The sequence below is a fragment of the Apium graveolens genome, chromosome 3, assembly GCF_009905375.1.
Source record: "Apium graveolens cultivar Ventura chromosome 3, ASM990537v1, whole genome shotgun sequence".
Lineage (NCBI taxonomy): Eukaryota > Viridiplantae > Streptophyta > Magnoliopsida > Apiales > Apiaceae > Apium > Apium graveolens.
This window is the reverse complement of record NC_133649.1, coordinates 283448741-283472792: the sequence shown is the minus strand read 5'-3', so window position 1 is coordinate 283472792 and position 24052 is coordinate 283448741. Positions and strand designations below refer to the sequence as shown.

Here is a 24052-nt window from a genome sequence, read left to right as displayed (position 1 = left end):
GAAGTTTCTTCATGAAGTGAAGTGGTACATGTGGGATGAGCCATTTTTGTTTCGGCAAGGAGCTGACAAATCATCAGGAGATGTATTCTGTACAGCGAGACGGAGGGTATCTTACGAGACTTCCATTCAACTATTAATGGAGGCCACTGTTAAGTGGAATTTATATCCACTTAGAACATCCTATAAAGGCTCGAATTGGTGTTTTGTACTCAAGTTAATTTGATGTGTTTTTGTAGTGTTTTGTATTTTAAGGCATAGTCGGAAGCAGGAAGGGTTTTACAATGTTTTTATGCTTGGAATGGTGTTAGGAAGGTGTCTTGGATGAATGCTCGTTGATCGCCTTCAAAAACTAGCAAAGAAAATAAAGTTCAGAATTTTTTTCCAGTAGGTCAGCGCGCCCGCGCCAGTTTGTCAGAAGGACAGTGCGCCCGCGCCAGGACGAAACTGAAGAATCCTGTTTCAACTAGAAGATTGATTTTCTGGACTTCTCTTCTGATTGGGCTGCTATATTATGACTCTTTGAAGACGTTTTTCATAATGGAGACTAAGGAGAAGACGATGAGAAGACCTAGGAGCACAAATACAATAAAGGAGAAAAAAGCTTTTTATACTTGTGATTCTTTAATTGAGTTGTAATCTTGGATGCTAGTTTTCTTGTTTGTTGAACCTATTACTCTTTTTTAACGTACTTTGGTTATTATTCAGTTTATAAAGACTTAGTTTATTATACCATGCTTTCATCGGAACCCACGGTGATGATGAGTTCAGTTATAGGCTAATCGTTATCGTGGGGTTATAACGGATTTACTTATGGATTTTAATAATTAATTTGTTTCGATATCTTAGTGTGTGGTGATTGTATGATATCCTAGTATTGGTTGTGCTTATTCGTCTTATAAGTGTCGCGAACTTATAAGATAACGTGTTAATCTCTATTAAAGCGAAAGTCAATATAGGGGTTTTGAACTTGCCATGCTAGTATAGGTTCATGTATTTGTCATGCATGATTCGTAGGTAATTTTAACCATCTTACTTTCCATGTGTAATCACGATAGATAACTTGCGCATTAAATCATTATGTTGTCAAATTCTATAGACATATAGGGTCTCAATATAATTGGTGTCTATTCAGCTTCTATCTCTTTTGTGGATGTCTGTTAGTAAGGTATTCGTACAACGAAAGTTGGCGTTTACTAGTTCCGTGTTATCTGATTAGTGTCATCACCATTGCAAGCTAAGGTTAAGAGCAGAAAGGCTTTTAAATGAAGTATTTAATGAAGTTAGAATCCCATGTTTGTGTTATATAAGTAATTCAACCTTAATTTTCTTAGTTAATTTTAGTTAGTATAATCACTTAGTTAATCGTAGTTATCAACAATCTCAACTTGTTATCATCTTAGCATTGAATACTAACCATACCATTGTTGCATAAGTGCATAAATTGAACTTAACATAAACGAGTCTCTGTGGGAATGAACTAGAAAGAATTCTATATTACTTGTGAATGCGTATACTTGCGTGTAAAATTAGCGCGTGTTTTCGTCCTAACAAGTTTTTGGCGCCGCTGCCGGGGACTTAGTGTTAGTTTTTAGTTTATGTGCTTGACATCAGTGATCGTTAAAGTTCACTGACTCAGATATTTTACTTACTAGTTACTTAGTCGTGTGTTTCAGGTACTCTAGTTTTTATTACAATGGGAGAACCAGAAGCAAATCTGAAAGCTTTGATGGATTACTCTCAACCGAAGATCAATGATATTTAGTCTAGCATTGTCAGACCAGCCATCGCGGCTAACACTTTTGAAATCAAAGCTAGCATAATTCAGATGGTGCAGAACTCGGTTCAGTTTGGGGGTTCTCCGACGGAAGATCCTAACATGCATATTAGGGATTTCACAGAGATCTACGACACCTTCAGGTTCAATGGTATGTCTGAGGATGCGGTGAAACTGAGACTTTTCCCATTCTCTCTGAGGGACAAGGCTAAGAGCTGGTTACACTCTCTACCAACTGGTTCTATTACTACTTGGGAAGATCTTGCTCAAAAGTTTCTCACTAAATTCTTCCCTATGGCAAAGACAGCTACACTCAGGAATGCTCTTACTCAATTTGCGCAGCAATCGGGAGAAACTCTATTTGAAGCTTGGGAGAGCTACAAGGAGATGCTTAGGATGTGTCCTCATCATGGCATACCTGATTGGATGATCATCAATTTTTTTTACAATGGTTTGGGAGCACAGTCTAGACCCATGCTTGATGCAACATCAGGTGGAGTATTATGGGCAAAGAGCTATGAGGAAGCTTATGGTCTAATTGAGATGATGGCTGCGAATGAATATCAGTATCCAATCCAGAGATTACCACATGGCAAGGTAGTAGGTGTTCTTAAAATGGATACAGCTACAACTATAGCTGCTCAGCTAAAGGCGTTGTCTATGAATATCGATTCTCTGGCTAACTATGGAGTTCATCAGAGGACAAGTGTTTGTGAGCTTTGTGCAACTTTCAGAGATCGCAACAACCAATGCCAGACACTTATCATCCTGACAATTGAAATCATCCTAACTTCAGCTAGAGCAACAATCAGAATGCGATGCAACAGCTGTTCCAGCAGTTTGGACACAAGCAATTCAATCCTCCTGGTTTTCAGCAACAATTTGCACAAAGACAACAACTCCAACTTCAAAAACAAACTCATGGAGGTGCAGGTCTATCTTCGAATGAAAAATCTGAATTGGAGGAGTTGTGACTTATGTGCAAAAACCCGGCTCTTATATGCCAAATCCAGACTGTTTCTATCAAGACTCTGGAGAACCAATTAGGGAAAATTGCTAACGCCTTATTGAATCGACCATCAGGAATGCTTCCTAGTGATACAGAAGCCAATCCAGGCAAGAGGGAAGTTAACGAACAGGTGAACGCCATCACCTTGAGGTCCGAAAAGGTCGCAAGCCCCCAATTTCAGCAAGACGAAGAGTTTGAAAATTCTATCCAGAATGCAGGTGCATCTTCACCTTTGCCAAATCCAGAATATGAGATTGTAGCTGAAAAAGTGGTGCAGAAGGATGCTGAGGTGGAACCGAAGAAGAAAGCTGTTGAAAGTAATCCTCCTGAGGGTAATAAAGGGGATAAATAGGTTTACCCACCTCCGCCATTTCCTAAAAGGCTTCAAAAGCATAAGTTCGACAAGCAATTTGCCAAGTTTTTGGAAGTTTTCAAGAAGCTGCATATCAACATACCTTTTGCTGAAGCTCTAGAATAGATGTCGAGCTATGCTAAGTTCATGAAAGGTATTCTATCTCGGAAGCTAAAACTTGAGGAGTTGGAAACTGTTGCTCTAACAGAAGAGTGTAGTGTTGTGCTGCAACATAAACTACCTCCTAAGCTTAAAGATCCATGATGCTTCACGATACCTTGCACTATTGGTAATCTGTCCTTCGACAAGTGTTTGTGTGACTTGGGAACTAGCATCAATCTGATGCCCTTATCCATGATCCAAAACCTATGAACATGTCTTTGCAGTTGGAAGATCGGACCATCACTTATCCATGAGGTATAGTGGAGGATGTCTTGGTCAAGGTGGATAAACTCATCTTCCCTGCTGATTTTGTAATTCTGAATTTCGAGGAAGATAAGAAGATTCCCATTATCTTGGGAAGACCATTCTTGGCTACATGCCGAACTATGATCGATGTGCAAAAAGGAGAGCTTACGATAAAGGTTCAAGATCAGAAGGTCAATTTTAATGTGTTCAAGGCAATAAAGTTACCCACAGATAAAGAGCAGTGCTTTAAAGTAGAGCGGGTCGACTCTGTCATGAATTCGAAGCTTAAGCAATTGTCGAAGTCAGATACCTTAGAGAGATCCTTAATAGGGGAATCAATTATTGAAGATGAAGAACGAGCAGAGCAACTGCAGGTTGTGAATGCACCTCCGTGGAAGAGGAAGTTGGATATGCCATTCGATTCTCTTGGGTTAGCAAAGCTAAAAATTTCTCAGGAGCGTCTCGAGCCATCTATTGAAGAAGCTCCCACACTTGAGCTCAACCCACTACCAGATCACTTGAGTTATGCATTCTTAGGTGCACTCCCTGACAAAGGGTTGGAATATATCTATAAAAATCTCAAGGGTGACCGACCGGTTCCCCCGGTGCTTACAGATGGTCCCTCTCGTGCACCACAGATAGTTGATATGTTTGGTTTTGGTGATGCGCATTATAGAAGGTTGATTCGGTGTATTGAGGCCATGCATGACATCCACCAACGTTTTGCTAAAGATTTGACACACGCTTGTGGTATTGTTTTCTGAGACACTAGTGTTGAGGTTGATTAGCCACCTAATCCTCTACCCGAAGAGGGTGATCCTCCTGCTAACTAGGTATGCCTGAAATTCTTACTATTACCTTCACTGAGGACAGTAAAAATTTTAAGTTGGGGGGTGGTAGCTAAGGAATACATTTTTGTGTGTGTCCATATAGTTGTATATTCATGATAGCTTAGTTCATATTTTAGTTCATATAGTTGCATATTTGCCATGGAGTAGTTTTTTTTATTTTGCATGTTGGTATGTTGCATATAGAATGCATGTGCATTATATCATGATCCCTTAAGTTTACTTTACCGATTGATTTGTGTAATAACCCCAATTTTTGGAAAATTTTTGAAACCCTTATGAATAGTGTTTTTGCCGAATGAGAAAACTTTTCATGCCACACTATGTAGGGGTTCTGTTATGGATATTCTGAGATTTTATTAGTACTCTATATGGTATATAAGTGTATGTAAAGATCGTCAGAATCCAAATCCGAACACTTTGATTTTTCCCGAAAATCCACCAGATATCGAAAGAATTGAGTATAAGGTAACAGGATAAAAAGGATTTAAATTCAAGGATTTTAATAGAGGATCATAAAAGGAATATAATGTATTGAGAAAGGTTAAAGGGAACCCAAGTAATAAGATCCCGGGTATGATCCCTCAAACGATAAACGAGAACGAAAGTTAAGCGAATCGTATAACAGATCAGCGGTCATTAGGCAAGCAATTAGGAGTTAATCAAGGGGTTAGTGGATGATGGTGTCATCACACCAACAAGAAGAAGACAAGTGTGGAAGATGACATAAGCATGGTGACTTAAGCATGACAAAAAGGAGGGATTGGTTGGTTGATTGTGGACCATTCATTCTTTACCATGGTAAAAAGTTAATTAAACAAACAAGGTGGATCAACCAAGCCAAAAACAAATCATAACAACAAAAAACACAAAACACTCCATTTATTCAAGGAAGCTCTCAGCTTCTTTTATCAAAAATGAAGATCCAAGCTCCACCACTTACTATTTGGCAAGGTATTTATCTAAGCTTCCCCATGGATAGTTACATACTTCCTATAAGTTTAAGCTTCTAATTCCAAGCCAATCTTTTTTTATAAATCAAGGAAGAATATGGTGAATAGTAACTTTCAAAAAATAACTTTAGTTTTCTTGAATTTTTATGAAAGTTTAAGGTTATACAAGCAAGGATCAAGGTTCTTTTAGGCATTCAAAGCTCTTGTGTTGTGTTAAGAAGCTTCAAGAAGGTATAAACTCCAAACCCTAGCTTTTAGTTTTGAGTATTTAGGAATGGTTATGATTGATATAGGATATGTGAAGCATGATGCTTGTTTGTTTAAAGTTTGGTTGAGTTGTAGAGGATAGTTGGTTTTGTAATGTTTTGGAGTTGTAATTCTTGGAGTATTGATTAATGAACTTAAGTATAGCTTAAATTCAAGTTTAAGAATAAGTATAAATTGTTAATGTTGAGTTGATTGGGGCTGTTATGATGTAGTATGGATGGAGTTTTGATTGGGTTGTGAATTGGGATTGATTGGTGGTTGTTTTGGAATGGTTTAAATTTGGGAAATCGCGTAAACATAGTCGTCGTAATGTCCGATTTACTTTAGACTGATTTTGTTCATAACATTAGGACCCGAGAACTCCCTGCTAGGTTTTGACCATTGTCATGCTTATATAGTTCATGTTACGAGCTTCGTTTTGATATGTGGTTTGTTTGATTCCGATGTACGGTTTAGGAGAAACGGCCGTTTTAAGTAACGACATTTCGTGAATGAAACATTACCCCTCGCCTTACTTTGAAACCTTGGTTAAGGACCATAAATGACTAATTGGGGTAAGAAACAATTATGTAAAGTGGATTAGGCAGTTGGTAAGGTACTCGCGAAAGAATCGCCTTAAAACCCTTAATGGTTAATTTATTAAAAATGGTGGAGCCGAGGGTACTCGAGCGACTTAAGTAAATCGTTAAGCGCGAAAGCGAACATTAAGACTCTAAATGGTTAAAGTCTAGTTTCTTAAGCGACCGGGGTCTAATTCTGACTTATGTTGTTGTTCATAGGTTATCGGACCCACTCTAAGCTTAAGTCTATCCGGGAGCACTCAGGCAAGTTTTATACCCGTATAACTGTTGTTGTGATGTATATGTGTATATGCATGATCTTGTGATAAATGCATATTTGTTATTAGCAAATTTTTGCGATATATTGGAGCATGTGATATGGTATATATGCATGCCGGTTTCGTATTCTTGACTTTGGTTCAAATGCTTATTTGTTGCATAATACCTATGCTAGAGATAAGTAGTAGTTGCGTATACCCTGAGTATAGGGGACCCAAAGGTGAACCCTTTTCTAAAACCGGGAGTAGATGTTCCCGAGTATATGATATATATATATATATATATATATATATATATTTATATATATATATTGATATGGTTTTTAAAAACTATTAATCGAATAAGGTTTATTCGATAACTTCATATTATTTAATGAATATTACTTGAATATTCATTCGAGGATTTATGACTTCTTTTATTTTATTTAATGAATATTACTTGAATATTCATTCGAGGATTTATGACTCCTTTATATTATTTAATGAATATTACTTGAATATTCATTCGAGGACTTATGACTCACTTTATATTATTTATTGATTACTATTTGAATAATCATTTGAGGACCTATGACTCCGATTATTTACTGATATATATTCTTTATTTTAATAAAGAATAAGGTGTCGATAATCAAACTTATTTTTGATTATTCAAATAAAGATAGTACTTTCGTATAATTATATCTTTGGTTATTTAATACTCATTTCAAGTATAAGTTTTACAACTTCTACTTCAAGTTATTTATATAGAGATTATCCTTATGGGAATATTATCTAATAATATTCAGATATTTTCTAATATATCGGGACTGATTTACTTTATTAAATCAGCATTACTCCAAACACTCTTTAAAGTGTTTTCGAGTCTTCAAAATGATTTTTAAAGGTTAGAGCGGATCCCAAAACTCGTTTTCAAATTTAAGATCTTCCTTTTTGAAGGGGACTTGAAATCTCGCTCAAAAATCTAAGGGATCCGGCTCTGTGATGTATTTTATATTCGCAACAAGGTTGCTGTTTTGATAAATGAATTGATTACTTACCCAACATTCGGGAAGTAAGTCCATCTAATTGAGTCGGCATAAGCGACAGGCCGGGGTACGGTCTATCAAAGTGTAAGTGGCTGGGTGGCAGTCCATCAACGCGTAAGAGGCCGGGTGGCGGTCCAGCACAAGGTCCTTATGTGGCCAGGGTGATGACCGGTGCACTACACCATAAATGGCCTATAATAACACCAAGAAAATGTTACAACAGGCCCAAAAAAATGTTACCATAGCCAGAAAATGCCCTAAGGTAACATAAAAATTAAGTTGTTTTTTTTCGAGTTACCTTTGGCCCCTAAGGTAACATTACTTTTGCCCTGGTGTAACGTTCACATTTGTGTTACAATAGCTGTCAAAGGTAACATCAATCTATGTCTATAGTATCAAAATATGTATGTTACCTTTGGACTTAGAATTTTCAAAAATGATGGGGCCCACCAGTGGGGCCCACATACATAATGTGATACTATAGACATACTTTAATATTACCTTTGATACATATTATAACATTAATGTTTTGTATTATACCAATTTGTTTGTAACATTTTAAGTACCTAGTATAATATATTTCTCAAAAAAAAAATTGACAGGAATGGTTTGTAAATTCAACATGCCATTAAAATCTATTTTTCATCCAAGTCAACCAAAGAAACAAAAATGAGAATAAAAATGAACAAAAATGAGAACACAGTTTTGGTATTAATTCAAAAACTACATGGTTAAATGGACAGAGGTTAAGCAAAATTTTCGTGTGCGCTCTTGGGTGTCATCTCCAGCTTGTCTTGGTCTTGCAAGGGTTTCTCTTTAGCGAGGAGCTTAGACACCTCAAGATATTTGTTCATCTTCCTCTTGTACATCTCACCAAGTCACTGAATCAAAATTAAACAAGTAACTAGTAAAAGCAATCTACTGAGAATAAAATGCAATGTGACTCTTTATTAAGTACTGCAAAGCATGTTTAGTTAATAGATGTAATAATCTTCTGATCATAAGTTAGATAATAGATACTTCTACTTTAATAACAAGAGTTAAAGAAGATGGTTAAGACAAAGACACCTAGCTTCTAAGGCAACCTCAATCATGTGTAGCACAAAAATAAAAAATTGAACAAGCTTCATGACTTTTCCAGGAGATACCTTTTTCAACCATCTTTCCACAATGAATCACTGCAATCAAATCAACATTTCTAACTGTGCTCCAGCGATGTGCCACAATGACAGTTGTTCTATTAATCATTAACCTATCTAATGCTTCTTGAACAATTCTCTCGGATTCGACATCAAGTGCCTAGTTGCTTCATCTAAAAGTAGAGCACACATCATGTTATGAGGCTCCATATAATATTCACGTGTTGCAAGTTGCAACTGGATGGATTACTTTAAATTAAGAAATTTAATATACTAAAGTCTCGAGGGACAAATATGAATATATAAACAAACAAAAAAATTGCATGCACCTGATAACATCCAACATAAAACAGCAGCCCGCCTACAGCCACATCAGGTGTATTATCCAGAAAAGTATATTACAATCCCAGAAGAAATAAAGAGATTACATGCAGCACAGAAAAAATGTTATGAAACAGCCTCGTTACTGTTTGTTAAAGCTGACAATGATATAAAGAAGTTATGACCAGATGTACTTTTTTAATAAATATATGACCCTACCATTCCGGAAACACCTCCAAGTAATAAAGGCCGTCTCCCAAGTTTATCAAAGATTAAACTTCCGTCTACAAAAGTGTAAAACAAGACACAAAAATCAAGTAAAGAAAAGGGTTTTCTTAAAGGAAATAAATGATTTGCTATACAGGTGCTATGGACCTGAAAAAATAAGAATAGATTTGCATCTGGTATTCTCCAAATAGCAACAGTAGTACCTGATGTCTATCAAAATAAGATGAATATCCAAATTATATTATCAAATACATGTATATATATTAGAAGTTTCACTCTCCTGTAGATTTAGAGTACCGCTAAAATATCATAATAAACTGTCAACAGAAACATTAGAACAATCCTCAAGTTTCCGCATTGACTAAACATAGAAGCAAACCAATTGACTATTCAAATAAACAATAAAATTTGATAACATTCAATTATCGACGTAACAGATTTGAACAGTAGTCATAAATCTCATTTGTGGTTCCTGCTAAAAAACCTATATTTTTAGTAACTAGCTTCATTATTTACAAAGATTATGTTACCTAGCAGAAAATTTTCACCATTTTATTTTTAATTCTTATTTCTTTCTCGTAATGTGCATCCCTCTCTTACCTATAGTCTATAGAGATACCAGCAAAGGTGCTAACTAAAAATTCAGAAAAACTTAATATTATCCAAAGTTCTTGTAAGCATACAACAATTTACAAATATTATGTCATTTCTTAAGACTGTAAATTCAAATTCAAGCGTGAAAGCTTTCTCTAATAGAAGTCTGTCTTATAACAATTAATTGTTACAAGTAAAACACTGAAGTAGGAACATCACCATAAAGGTCAAATTACCATTCATAATGAAATAATACTTTAGCCAACTTAGCTAACAAAATATTAATGATGGTAACAAGTATACGAACACGTTTTAAAAACATATACTGTAAACTTTAATGACATAAAGAAGTGAATAACATATGTTCAAGGGAATGTTAACACTATACCTCATGGGGATCTTCCTGAGATGGATCACGAAGAGCAAAAATCTTCTTCTGCCAGAAGTAAGCATTGTCATCAAAGTTCAGTTTGGTATCCGCAGCTACCAACTTGTAATCTGAAGTCTCGGCAAGGGGATTAATCTGTCAATATATTACTGGCTTAGTAACATAATTCAATAAAACAAATCTCATATCAATCATGAGTACTGCGAACAAAATGCATACTTCCAACATATTGTAAAGCAATAAGCAACGATTAAGATATAACTATCATTACTGTAAAGCGCCAAACAAAATTTTGATAACTGAAGATAACTGATAAGCAGGAGGAGACTGAATAATCACCAGGAGCACTGCATCTAAAATGCTAAACTTATCAATGGTCACAAAACCAGACTGTGCAGGGACACAGTCCGGTTCGCGAGTGGTTACTACAACCCTGTTCCTGTAGTATGTCTTTGAGAAAACAAACACCGATAAATTCACAACAAACATATATGTATATATACAACAACTTAAAGCAATAAATTGAACTCGATAAATTCACGGTCTTTATATTATTCACACTTAACATATATATGTATATACCACAGTTCGCCACACTTTTAATTATTTAGTTATTCCTCAATATTAATGATATTTCTAACATATAGTACAGGCTCAAGTACCAAACCCATCCGAAATAACCGAATTTCTAAAATTAGGGCAATGCTACACACCACTTCAAGCATTCCGTTATTCCCCCAATTTATCTACATTACTAACAACAAAACATCACATATCACGAAATAAAATGCAAGTATATCGGAAACAATTGCAATTACACACTAATATCATTATATCGGTGTCCCCCTACTCTTATCGACATTACTAACCACAAAACATCACATAAAACCAGAGAGAGAGGGATAAAAAAGATGAGTACCTTAATGTAGAAGTGCAAGATAAGCCTAAGCTTAGAAATTTAGTTAGAACCAAAATAAACCAAACTAACCCTGAAATAAAGAGATAAAACCAATTAAAACCCCCAATTCAAAAAAAAAACCCTAATTTGGTCTGAATCTCAAATTCGTTCAAACAGCCCCATATCCATCAATCTGTGAACGATTAGCTTTATATTGAATACAAATCGATTTATAATGCTCTCAAACTAGAGAAAAATGTAGAGAATGGCCGAGAGAGCGATGAGAGAGAGAGAGAATGAACTGAGAGATAAAGAATGAGACTGTTGATAATAGTTTAGCTTTTTGACTTGGTTCAAAAAATTTAACCTACCGCCTGTGTGCAAAAAATTGCCGCTTTCCCAAATTTTACCCGGCTTGTCAAACTCTCCTATAATTTTGTATTTTATTTTTTTTTCTTTTAAAAATATCATTATCTTTATATATTGTAACCAAATTATTGATTTAATATTTAAAAAAAATGTAATTATTCACTTATTTTATTAAAATTATATTTATAAATTACTACTTAAATGTATTACAAAATTAATTAATTTAAATTCAAATATTTTATTTATATTTAAATATTTTGTAAAAGGATAATATTTTATTCCTTTATACTCTATGGTAACACAAGTTTAAACATGTTGCAGTGTGTAACACTTCGTATCTATAGTAACATGCTGGAAAGGTTATGGTAACATCAAATATGCGATGTTGCGGTAGAGAAAGATGAGGATAGCTAATGTAACATTAATTTGTAACACTACTGATCAAACTATTGCGATAGGCCATCTATGGCGTAGTGGTGGGGGATTCATCCATCTACTAGTAGAAAAGGTTACTTATTGGTATCTTTGCCTGATCAACAAGATATCGGGTTTATGCCAAAATTTCTTTTCTTTCCAAATTCATTGGATATTGCAACTCTGTTCATACTTTACATGACAGAGGTTTTCAGGAAATGTATGAGAGATATATATAGGTGTATATATATATCGGGACTTAATGAAGTATCTCGTAACTTCATTTCATTCAATAATATTTCAAAGATTGAATCTATTCAAGTATTATCTTGTAGTCTCATCTAGGTGATGAACTTTTGAAACTAATTATAACTTGAACGGTGGTAGTTCAAGTAGTATTTGGAAAATATATAAGTATATTGGAGTATCTTGTAACTTCATCTTTTATCTAGTAAATGATTATCTTATGTATGTCAAAGATTTTCAGAAAAACGTTGAGACAAGGTTAGATATATGAGATCACCTTGCAACGATAGTTTTATACAGTTATAAACTGGAACTCTGTGTATATTATGCATGGAAGAGGACTTCCAAGATTTTGAAAAGTATATATGTATATATACTGAATATTTTGTGACTTCATCGCATTAAGATATCAAACTTGGTTCATTTCTTTTGACCAAGACTTTCATGAGTACTATGAGAAGGTTCATATATTGTTAATCATTATACATATTATTTTGGTGGGCTTGCTGCTCACCCTTGCTTTCTTCTTTTATCACACAAAAACAGATAGAAAAGATGAACAGGACCAAGCTCCCAATTCGCGAGCGGATAGGAAACGTTCCGCAGTTTCCTATAGGCATTGATGTCGCTGTAGCTGAGGTAGGAACTACCAATAGGCTAGGCTTCAACTTTTGATGTACCAGATTTATGTATATTTATGAATTGTAATAATGGCAAAGAAATGTAAATTATTCAGAAACCCTTTTAAGGTGTATTGGCAGATAATTGTGGAATAAAATGACTTGTGATTATTTTTGGATATTCATCTCTGAGACTGTAACTTGTGGTGTGTGTGTTTATTGTGGGGTCACAGTACAGAGTAGTTGATTATTTATTAAGATTGGGTGTTATTAAGGGAAATGGAACTCGTGACAACCCGGATCCCCGACCCCGGATTTGGGGGTGTTACAGAAATTGTATCAGAGCTAAGCGTTATAAACCTCAAAGATGATGTGACGTTAAGATAATAAGTTCACTAAGATAATAAGAACTCTTCCCAAGTTCATAGTCGGGCTACCTAACATAGTACTGACAGTTAAAACCCTTATGAGAACCCTTATAAATATCGTGATAGAAGCGTAGTTCGTTATCGTATATGTTAGCGGGACTCCGAACCCTGAGGTTGAGGAGCAACAACGCGATGATGTTTCATTAGTTATTGGAGATCAGATTGTGGATCCAATAGAGCATCCTAACACGGGACCGGATGATGTTCATATTGAGGATGTAGCGGTTGAGGATGTTGTCCTAGAAGGGATAGTTGCTGAGGAGGATACTGACAAGAATGAATAAAGGACCACTGATGAATTGATGACCATGGTTAGGTCGACTACCAGAGGTAGGATTGGTCGGTCACTACCAGAGGTTCATTCAAGTTTGTAAAGAGAGTAGCCCCCTTTAACGCGGCTTACTCGTAAGACTGAGAAGTTGAATGGACAGAGAAATAAGAGAACAACTTTCAAGAACTGAAGCAAAGATTGGTGACGGCCCCTATGATGGCGTTGCCGGATGGAAAAGGAGATTTTGTGATGTGTAGTGACGCTTCGCATAAGGAATTAGGGTGCTTCTTATACAGCACAACAAGGTAATCGCGTACGCGTCAAGACAATTAAGGGAATATAAAATTCGATATCCCCACCCATGAGCTTGGGGTCGTGGTAATAGTTTTGCCCTAAATATTGGAGGCACTACTTGTATGGAGAGAAGTGCGAGATTTACACAAGCCATAAGTGCTCTAGTGCATTTTCACACAGAAAGAGCTCAACATACGCCAGAAAAGGCGGTTAGAGCTAATCAAGAATTATGATTGGGAGATTCTTTATCATTCGGGGAAAGCCAATGTGGTGGCTGATGCCCTTAGTAAAAAGGAGAGACTCAAGATAATAATGTCTTTGGGAGAGTTTATAAGAGATTTTGATAAAATGGAAATAGAAGTGAAGGTAACCGGAGCCGGTACCGAAAAGCTGTTTGAGATTGCAATACAGACCGAATTATTGGAAAAGAACATATTGTGCCAGAAAAAGTGATGAATGAAGGCAGAGAGCCAACAAATAGATATGAGATTAATACCAAGAAAGATGATAAGGGTATAATGAGGTATTCCTATAGAATTTGGGTTCCAAATGTTCAAGAGCTTAAAGATGAGATCTTAGATGAAAGTCATAGTTCAAGGAATAAGATTAAGGGCAAACCCTGAATGTGATAGTCAGGGAGGACGCCATCAAGATAGATGGAACCCATAACATAATGAAGTGGAAAATGAGGATTTTAACGTATAAGATAACCCCAAGTATGGGAGAAGGATGAAACATTTCATACTAAGGAAACAGAAAGTCGAGTAAGGAAAGGAGACCCGAGACGTACTCCTATACGGCAATTCATGGACCTGTCTAAAAAGGACTTAGACTATTATCCCCAACCACCACCCTGAGGAAACAATGCAGTGAGAAATTCTTTCAGGACCTTTAAGTTGCTAAGCCCTTAGAGTTCCAAGGAACAAGCTGACCCAGTCGAGGCAAGAGCCTGACTAAAGGAAATATAGGAATCATTTGAAATTCTAAATGATTGACGAATCACAAAAGACTGTTTTTGTCACTTACCCTCCTACGAGAGAGGCCACCCGCTGGTGAAAGGCCAAGGAAGGCACGGAGCAAGAGATTATAATAAACTGATTTAAGTTCAGTCAATTGTTTTCAGGAAAGTACTTCCCAAGGTTATGGAGATAGTGTAAAAGCTTTGGAGCCAGAACAAAGACAGACGAGTATGAAGAGTTATGAATCTAAGTTGTAAAAGTTGTCAAGATTCGTTCTGATGACAAGAATCCCAGAACGATGTGATGCTTGAAGTCAATGATTAGTGGGTTCATGAAATAATGATAAGAGAAAGGAAAATAAAAAGAAACTGAAGGGGAAAGGAATATAAAGGCAATAGAGTTTGAAGAATGATAAGGGAGTTGGGTATGAGGAAACCCTAAAGACTCGTAGCAATAGAAATAGAAAAGTATGCATTCGTCAGGATGAGGGTGATTCACCATGAGTTAAAAATTTATGGTTGAGGGCATAAGAGATACATATATTTTATCCCCTGTGAGTTGGGAGGATTCGAGGAAACCTTGAGATAGTTCGAAGGATAAATAATAAGACGCGGATAGACTAAGGAGACAAGAAAGTAAGAAAGTAGGAAAATTGGATGAAGGAAGTGACCTTCAAGAATGTGAAGTGTAAGACCGGTGGCTTGATACCCAGAAAGGGAGACGCCAGGTATGAAAGATATCCCAACATTGAGATGACTGTTGAGATAAACAACAAAAGTAAATAAGGAATTATTAAGAAGAAGTTCGCGTTGAACACGACCAATATCTTCCAGAACATCCTTGTTATCGTTACCAAATTAGGCAAGAAAAGCGGATAACCGTTGTTATCTTTTGGAGGCCATATTTATTGACCCCATTTTGAATACAGATGTTATTGTGAAATTAGACATATACTATCGAGGTGGGAATGATGGAATAAGACACCCTTATCAGGAATATATGACTTGATTTATCCATGGAAGGATGCATGTACCTTTTTAAAGGTGGAATTAAGAATAGAACATCGGTAACTTAAAACGAATCCTAGGGGAATGCCTAAAGGTTGGCATTTCACCCTTAATAGGGATAGTATGAGTTTTGACAGTATGAATTGGAAAGGATTAAGGTAATAATAACCTTTAAGAATCAGTGGAGAAATTTTTTTCAGAAGTATATAGACAATGATTCTGGTATTAATAAATGGTATCTTGATATACCCTATATCTAGGGAATACAGGAGGAACGATTCAAGGATAACCTTAGAGGTTTTATAAGGAGAAAGGTAATATTCAAAATTCTCAAGAATATTAATGTTGATAAAGGAAATATGACGTAATTATAATGATGCCAAGTGGGGCACGTGTTAAACCACGAGAAAGTATGGATCGAACCAGTAATGGTCGAAATTGTTCAGGGCAATTAGGACTTAAGATAAAAAGATGTTCTAAGTATGATTAAAAGTCAATTGTGACAGTGATTAACCTCTAAAGACTGAGGCAATAACTTATGGAAAAAAATGGTGATAATTTTTTTTTTTTTTTTACACATCAGACTTTAAGGAAAACATCTTCACATAAGCTGTGATTGAAATGAGGTAGAAAATTATTTGGAGGTGGTTAAAATGACATTGACTGTAAGGAAATTTTACTATCAGGAAAGGCCAAAGAGGTGGCCGACAGTTTAAAGGTAAGAGGATAATTATAGGTGCTTGTGCCAAAGGAATACAGTGATGATGGTTAAAGCTATGAAGGTTATATTATGGTTTGGAAGATTGACATTCCTTCTGATGACTGTGCAATACCCAACCGTAATAATAGTTGGTAAAGGTTTAATTTGTGTAATCGCCATGAGCGGGCTATCTATCTCAGAAGATACTATCTTGAGATAAGCCAGGACCATGTTTCAAAAAGGACTAGACGAACCCTTGAGTTTAGTCTTCTATTTAAGGCATACGATTAAGAATGGTATTAACCTGCTATTGTTGCTTTGACTGAAACTCTTCTGCAATTTTATCTACTTCATGTCATGAAAGTACGTCAGAGTTTGGAGTGTTCTTCATGAATTATGATTGGTGGTTATGTTAACTCCTTAGAAGTATTCTATACGACATGTATGGACTCCGTATGGTTAGATATTAAGATTTCATGGAAAGTGAATGACGACAGTAGGTCAGTGGTGGACCATAGTAATGCAGCAATGACTCTGCGAGTAATGAGCTGATTACAACCGTGAGAGTTGTATTGGAATGGATGTTGAGATTGAGTACCACTAATCGGGTCGTGGTAGTGTATAAGTTATCATTTATAGACTAATTAAGTAGAGTATCTACTTATTGAATATTTATTCCCTCTTATGAAAAGAGAGTCGTATTACTATATGAGGAAGGTTGCGGTGCAAGCATAGAATTCTAGTAACGATGAAGTCTAGAATGAGATCCCTGATTCGATTTTCGATATCGAGGGAGTTTGAAAGGTGATTGTGTATAAGCTCGAGGAAGAGCATGGGTCCATAGAATGATGGACGGAATGGCAAAAATATTTACGCATGTGAAATACGATGCTATAATACTTGATGTTGATATAAATACATATATGTTTTGTTCTCCTATGACAAACCTCTATAGTTCAGAGGTAGATTCCAAGCCAGATATTTTGTGGCAGTATATTTTTTTCATATATACAATTCTCTTCAATTCGTTCTTTTCTTTTCTTTTCATTTCATATAAACTGAGAAGAACAACCCTTCCAGAAGGGGAGGTATTGCCGAATGACTATCTATCTGTGTGATAGAAGCCGAGTAGGATACCAGCTATTGTTTAATTGCTTGTCAAGTACTAGAGGCTGGCCACCTTCTGTACTAACTATGCAATGTAACAAGTGTTCATGATCATAGTGATCTCTCAATGAATTCTTTTACTTCTATATGATGGATCAAGCTTTCGAAGATAGAAGCAGCTAAAAAAGGAGTAGTAAAGTTGTGGTGGTATTCAGAATGGAAACACATTCGTGATACTAAGGTTGACGAGGTTATTAAAAGGTTATAGAACGCTAACGAGCAAAAGTATAACCAGTATAATATTAGGAATGGAAGGTAGTAGCGATTACGAACTGGAAAAGAATGGGTATTGAGAAGCAAAAGCTCTAATGCTAAAAGCTATAATGAGAGTTTGTGCAATAGACTTGAAAGAAATTGGAATGATCACTTAAAACGGATTGAGTTTTCTTACGACAATAGATCATATGTCAGTATTGAGATATCGCCTTATGAGATCCTTGAGGGAAGACAATGTCGATCTCCCTTATGTTAGGATGAAGTTGTAAGAGCGCAAGATGCTCGGACCCGCAGTAGTCCAAAGGACCAAGGATATAATAGATCTAATCAGAGGACGGCTGGTAGTAACCCAAGATGGACATAAGAGGTATGCTGATTTGACTCGAAAGGACAAAGAGTATGAAATAGGGGACCTAGTAATGTTATAGGTATCCCTTGGAAAGGATTGATGAGATTCGGAAAGAAAGGAAAGTTAAGTCCACAATTTGTCGGACCCTTGGATATACTAAAACATATTGGGAAGTTAGCATACGAGCTAGCCCTACCCCCAAACCTGTAGCAAGTTCATAATGTGTTCCACATATCAATGTTAAGAAAGTGTAATTCGGATGCCAGATAAATAGGGGCATATGAGCGCATAGACATGCAACCCGACGTAACCTATATGGAGCAACCAGGAAGGGTTATAGAGTGAAAAGGAACAAGTGCTTAGGAGAAGGGTTATCAAACTAGGCAGAGTTTGGTGGTAGGACCACAATATGGGAAAATTTACTCGATAGTTAGAAAATGCAATGCTAAGAGAGTATCCCTATTCATTTCTATCTGATTCCGGGACGGAATCCTTTTAAGGAGGGGAGAATGTAATAACCCCAATTTTTGGAAAATTTTTGAAACCCTTATGAATAGTATTTTTTCCGAATGAGAAAACTTTTCATGCCACACTATGTAGGGGTTCTGTTATGGATATTCTGAGATTTTATTAGTACTCTATATGGTATATAAGTGTATGTAAAGATCGTCAGAATCCAAATCCGAACACTTTGATTTTTCCCGAAAATCCACCAGATATCGAAAGAATTGAGTATAAGGTAACAGGATAAAAAGGATTTAAATTCAAGGATTTTAATAGAGGATCATAAAAGGAATATAATGTATTGAGAAAGGTTAAAGGGAACCCAAGTAATAAGATCCCGGGTATGATCCCTCAAACGATAAACGAGAACGAAAGTTAAGCGAACCGTATAACAGATCAGCGGTCATTAGGCAAGCAATTAGGAGTTAATCAAGGGGTTAGTGGATGATGGTGTCATCACACCAACAAGAAGAAGACAAGTGTGGAAGATGACATAAGCATGGTGACTTAAGCATGACAAAAAGGAGGGATTGGTTGGTTGATTGTGGACCATTCATTCTTTACCATGGTAAAAAGTTAATTAAACAAACAAGGTGGATCAACCAAGCCAAAAACAAATCATAACAACAAAAAACACAAAACACTCCATTTCTTCAAGGAAGCTCTCAGCTTCTTTTATCAAAAATGAAGATCCAAGCTCCACCACTTACTATTTGGCAAGGTATTTATCTAAGCTTCCCCATGGATAGTTACATACTTCCTATAAGTTTAAGCTTCTAATTCCAAGCCAATTTTTTTTATAAATCAAGGAAGAATATGGTGAATAGTAACTTTCAAAAAATAACTTTAGTTTTCTTGAATTTTTATGAAAGTTTAAGGTTATACAAGCAAGGATCAAGGTTCTTTTAGGCATTCAAAGCTCTTGTGTTGTGTTAAGAAGCTTCAAGAAGGTATAAACTCCAAACCCTAGCTTTTAGTTTTGAGTATTTAGGAATGGTTATGATTGATATAGGATATGTGAAGCATGATGCTTGTTTGTTTAAAGTTTGGTTGAGTTGTAGAGGATAGTTGGTTTTGTAATGTTTTGGAGTTGTAATTCTTGGAGTATTGATTAATGAACTTAAGTATAGCTTAAATTCAAGTTTAAGAATAAGTATAAATTGTTAATGTTGAGTTGATTGGGGCTGTTATGATGTAGTATGGATGGAGTTTTGATTGGGTTGTGAATTGGGATTGATTGGTGGTTGTTTTGGAATGGTTTAAATTTGGGAAATCGCGTAAACATAGTCGTCGTAATGTCCGATTTACTTTAGACTGATTTTGTTCATAACATTAGGACCCGAGAACTCCCTGCTAGGTTTTGACCATTGCCATGTTTATATAGTTCATGTTACGAGCTTCGTTTTGATATGTGGTTTGTTTGATTCCGATGTACGGTTTAGGAGAAACGGCCGTTTTAAGTAACGACGTTTCGCGAATGAAACATTACCCCTCGCCTTACTTTGAAACCTTGGTTAAGGACCTTAAATGACTAATTGGGGTAAGAAACAATTATGTAAAGTGGATTAGGCAGTTGGTAAGGTACTCGCGAAAGAATCGCCTTAAAACCCTTAATGGTTAATTTATTAAAAATGGTGGAGCCGAGGGTACTCGAGCGACTTAAGTAAATCGTTAAGCGCGAAAGCGAACATTAAGACTCTAAATGGTTAAAGTCTAGTTTCTTAAGCAACCGGGGTCTAATTCCGACTTATGTTGTTGTTCATAGGTTATCGGACCCACTCTAAGCTTAAGTCTATCCGGGAGCACTCAGGCAAGTTTTCTACCCGTATAACTGTTGTTGTGATGTATATGTGTATATGCATGATCTTGTGATAAATGCATATTTGTTATTAGCAAATTCTTGCGATATATTGGAGCATGTGATATGGTATATATGCATGCCGGTTTCGTATTCTTGACTTATATATCTGTTGGTTCAAATGCTTATTAGTTGTATAATACCTATGCTAGAGATAAGTAGTAGTTGCGTATACCCTGAGTATAGGGAACCCAAAGGTGAACCCTTTTCTAAAACCGGGAGTAGATGTTCCCGAGTATATGATATATATATATATATATATATATATATATATATATATTGATATGGTTTTTAAAAACTATTAATCGAATAAGGTTTATTCGATAACTTCATATTATTTAATGAATATTACTTGAATATTCATTCGAGGATTTATGACTCCTTTTATTTTATTTAATGAATATTACTTGAATATTCATTCGAGGATTTATGACTCCTTTATATTATTTAATGAATATTACTTGAATATTCATTCGAGGACTTATGACTCACTTTATATTATTTATTGAATACTATTTGAATATTCATTTGAGGACCTATGACTCCGATTATTTACTGATATATATTCTTTATTTTATTAAAGAATAAGGTGTCGATAATCAAACTTATTTTTGATTATTCAAATAAAGATAGTACTTTCGTATAAGTATATCTTTGGTTATTTAATACTCATTTCAAGTATAAGTTTTACAACTTCTACTTCAAGTTATTTATATAGAGATTATCCTTATGGGAATATTATTTAATAATATTCAGATATTTTCTAATATATCGGGACTGATTTACTTTATTAAATCAGCATTACTCCAAACACTCTTTAAAGTGTTTTCGAGTCTTCAAAATGATTTTTAAAGGTTAGAGCGGATCCCAAAACTCATTTTCAAATTTAAGATCTTCCTTTTTGAAGGGGACTTGAAATCTCGCTCAAAAATCTAAGGGATCCGGCTCTGTGGTGTATTTTATATTCGCAACAAGGTTGCTGTTTTGATAAATGAATTGATTACTTACCCAACGTTCGGGAAGTAAGTCCATCTAATTGAGTCGGCATAAGCGACAGGCCGGGGTACGGTCTATCAAAGTGTAAGTGGCTGGGTGGCAGTCCATCAACGCGTAAGAGGCCGGGTGGCGGTCCAGCACAAGGTCCTTATGTGGCCAGGTTGATGACCGGTGGGGGATTCATCCATCTACTAGTAGAAAAGGTTACTTATTGGTATCTTTTCCTGATCAGCAAGATATCGGGTTTATGCCAAAATTTCTTTTCTTTCCAAATTCATTGGATATTGCAACTGTTTTCAGGAAATGTATGAGAGATATATATAGGTGTATATATATATCGGGACTTAATGAAGTATCTCGTAACTTCATTTCATTCAATAATATTTCAAAGATTGAATCTATTCAAGTATTATCTTGTAGTCTCATCTAGGTGATGAACTTTTGAAACTAATTATAACTTGAACGGTGGTAGTTCAAGTAGTATTTGGAAAATATATAAGTATATTGGAGTATCTTGTAACTTCATCTTTTAAACTTATATCTAGTAAATGATTATCTTATGTATGTCAAAGATTTTCAGAAAAACGTTGAGACAAGGTTAGATATATGAGATCACCTTGCAACGATAGTTTTATACAGTTATAAACTGGAACTCTGTGTATATTATGCATGGAAGAGGACTTCCAAGATTTTGAAAAGTATATATGTATATATACTGAATATTTTGCGACTTCATCGCATTAAGATATCAAACTTGGTTCATTTCTTTTGACCAAGACTTTCATGAGTACTATGAGAAGGCTCATATATTGTTAATCATTATACATATTATTTTGGTGGGCTTACTGCTCACCCTTGCTTTCTTCTTTCATCACACAACAATAGATAGAAAAGATGAACATGACCAAGCTCCCAATTCGCGAGCGGATAAGAAACGTTCCACAGTTTCCTATAGGCATTGATGTCGCTGTAGCTGAGGTAGGAACTACCAATAGGCTAGACTTTAACTTTTGATGTACCAGATTTATGTATATTTATGAATTGTAATAATGGCAAAGAAATGTAAATTATTCAGAAACCCTTTTAAGGTGTATTGGCAGATAATTGTGGAATAAAATGACTTGTGATTATTTTTGGATATTCATCTATGAGACTATAACTTGTGGTGTGTGTGTTTATTGTGGGGTCACAGTACAGAGTAGTTGATTATTTATTAAGATTGGGTGTTATTAAGGGAAATGGAACACGTGACAACCCGGATCCCCGACCCCGGATTTGGGGGTGTTACAATTTGTGATATTGATGCTAGTGTAGTGATGTCGTATAGAGGAATGTTAAGTCTTAACGAATTGATTTGCATGCTAGAAACAAGAATTTTTCACTAAGTCTTATTGGTTCCTTGAGTGATAGATCATGATCATGTTTTATTTGTTTGTCAAGGTTAATCACTTGTTTATGTCTAGAATTTATGATATTCTCTTAGTGACGAAATAACATGGATTTTGAAAATTGGAGAAAAATATTGGATTTCATTGCTAGTAGTTGTGGCTAGGTGTCAAATGGCTAATAGCCGGCTCATATTTTTATGAGTAGTATAGGGTTGAATGAGATGGAGCGAAACACACTCATTCAGAAATCAAAGAAAAAAAAGGGGAAAAAAGAAAAAAAATTATGTTATGCATAATTGATCACGAGTGGGCTCTTTGATACTCGAGTTATTAAGTTCTTAGGGGACTTTGTGCCTAGTGACCTAAGGCTTTTATAGTCTGGGATCCACTAACCTAACGCTCGCTACATGGGTATTATTGTATAAGTCTTTTGTGGACCTCACTCATTGCACGATCAAATAAGCATATTTGCATTTGTTTATGTGTTATCAATAAAAGCATGAATCTGTGTATAACTCCGATATAAAAATTGAAGTGTTGTCAGTCATTTTGAGTTATCGTTTATTCTATTTATAACCTTGTGATTGCCTTGATGAGTAGTGAGTCATGATTATTGATCTAGTGGCGATAGTATATCTGTTAAGCATTTGCACACACACACGATTCTGGCTGTGAGTTGAATTGTTGGATTTGATTGATCTTTGTGCGAATAACTGCATTTTTTGAGATGTTGTTCATTGATTGGTTTAGTTATTCTGAGGGGATCATTGCATTCATGTTAGTTGTTTTCATGCATTTTTATTTTTCGTTCTTTGAGTCTGTTTATGCTAGAGGATAAGCATCGATTCAAGTTTGGGGGTGTGTTAAGTGGCATTTATATCCACTTAGAACGTCCTATAAAGGCTCGAATTGGTGTTTTGTACTCAAGTTATTTGTGTATTTGATGTGTTTTTGTAGTGTTTTGCATTTCAGGGTATAGTCGGAAGCAGGAAGGGTTTTACAATGTTTTTATGCTTGGAATGGTGTTAGGTAGGTGTCTTGGATGAATGCTCGTTGATCGCCATCAAAAACCAGCAAAGAAAACAAAGTTCAGATTTTTTTTCCAGTAGGTCAGCGCGACCGCGCCAGTTTGTACGAAGTATAGCGCGCCCGCGCTGGAAGAGCGCGCGGCCGCGCCAGGCCGAAACTGAAGAATCCTATTTCAACTAGAAGATTGATTTC

General features: G+C 35.7%; 1 long non-coding RNA gene and 1 other non-coding gene across 2 annotated transcripts; both read right to left on the bottom strand.

Moving 5' to 3' along the window:
- Positions 1-2083: 2083 nt before the first annotated feature.
- On the bottom strand, positions 2084-2190 carry LOC141716473 (small nucleolar RNA R71). Its single transcript, XR_012573182.1, has one exon. It is a non-coding gene; the product is annotated as a small nucleolar RNA R71 (small nucleolar RNA).
- Positions 2191-8148: 5958 nt separating this feature from the next.
- LOC141711090 (uncharacterized) lies at positions 8149-10493 on the bottom strand. Its single transcript, XR_012571213.1, has 4 exons — positions 10148-10493; positions 8946-9221; positions 8626-8789; positions 8149-8358 (listed from the first exon to the last, which is right to left on the bottom strand). It is a non-coding gene; the product is annotated as an uncharacterized LOC141711090 (long non-coding RNA).
- Positions 10494-24052: the final 13559 nt, after the last annotated feature.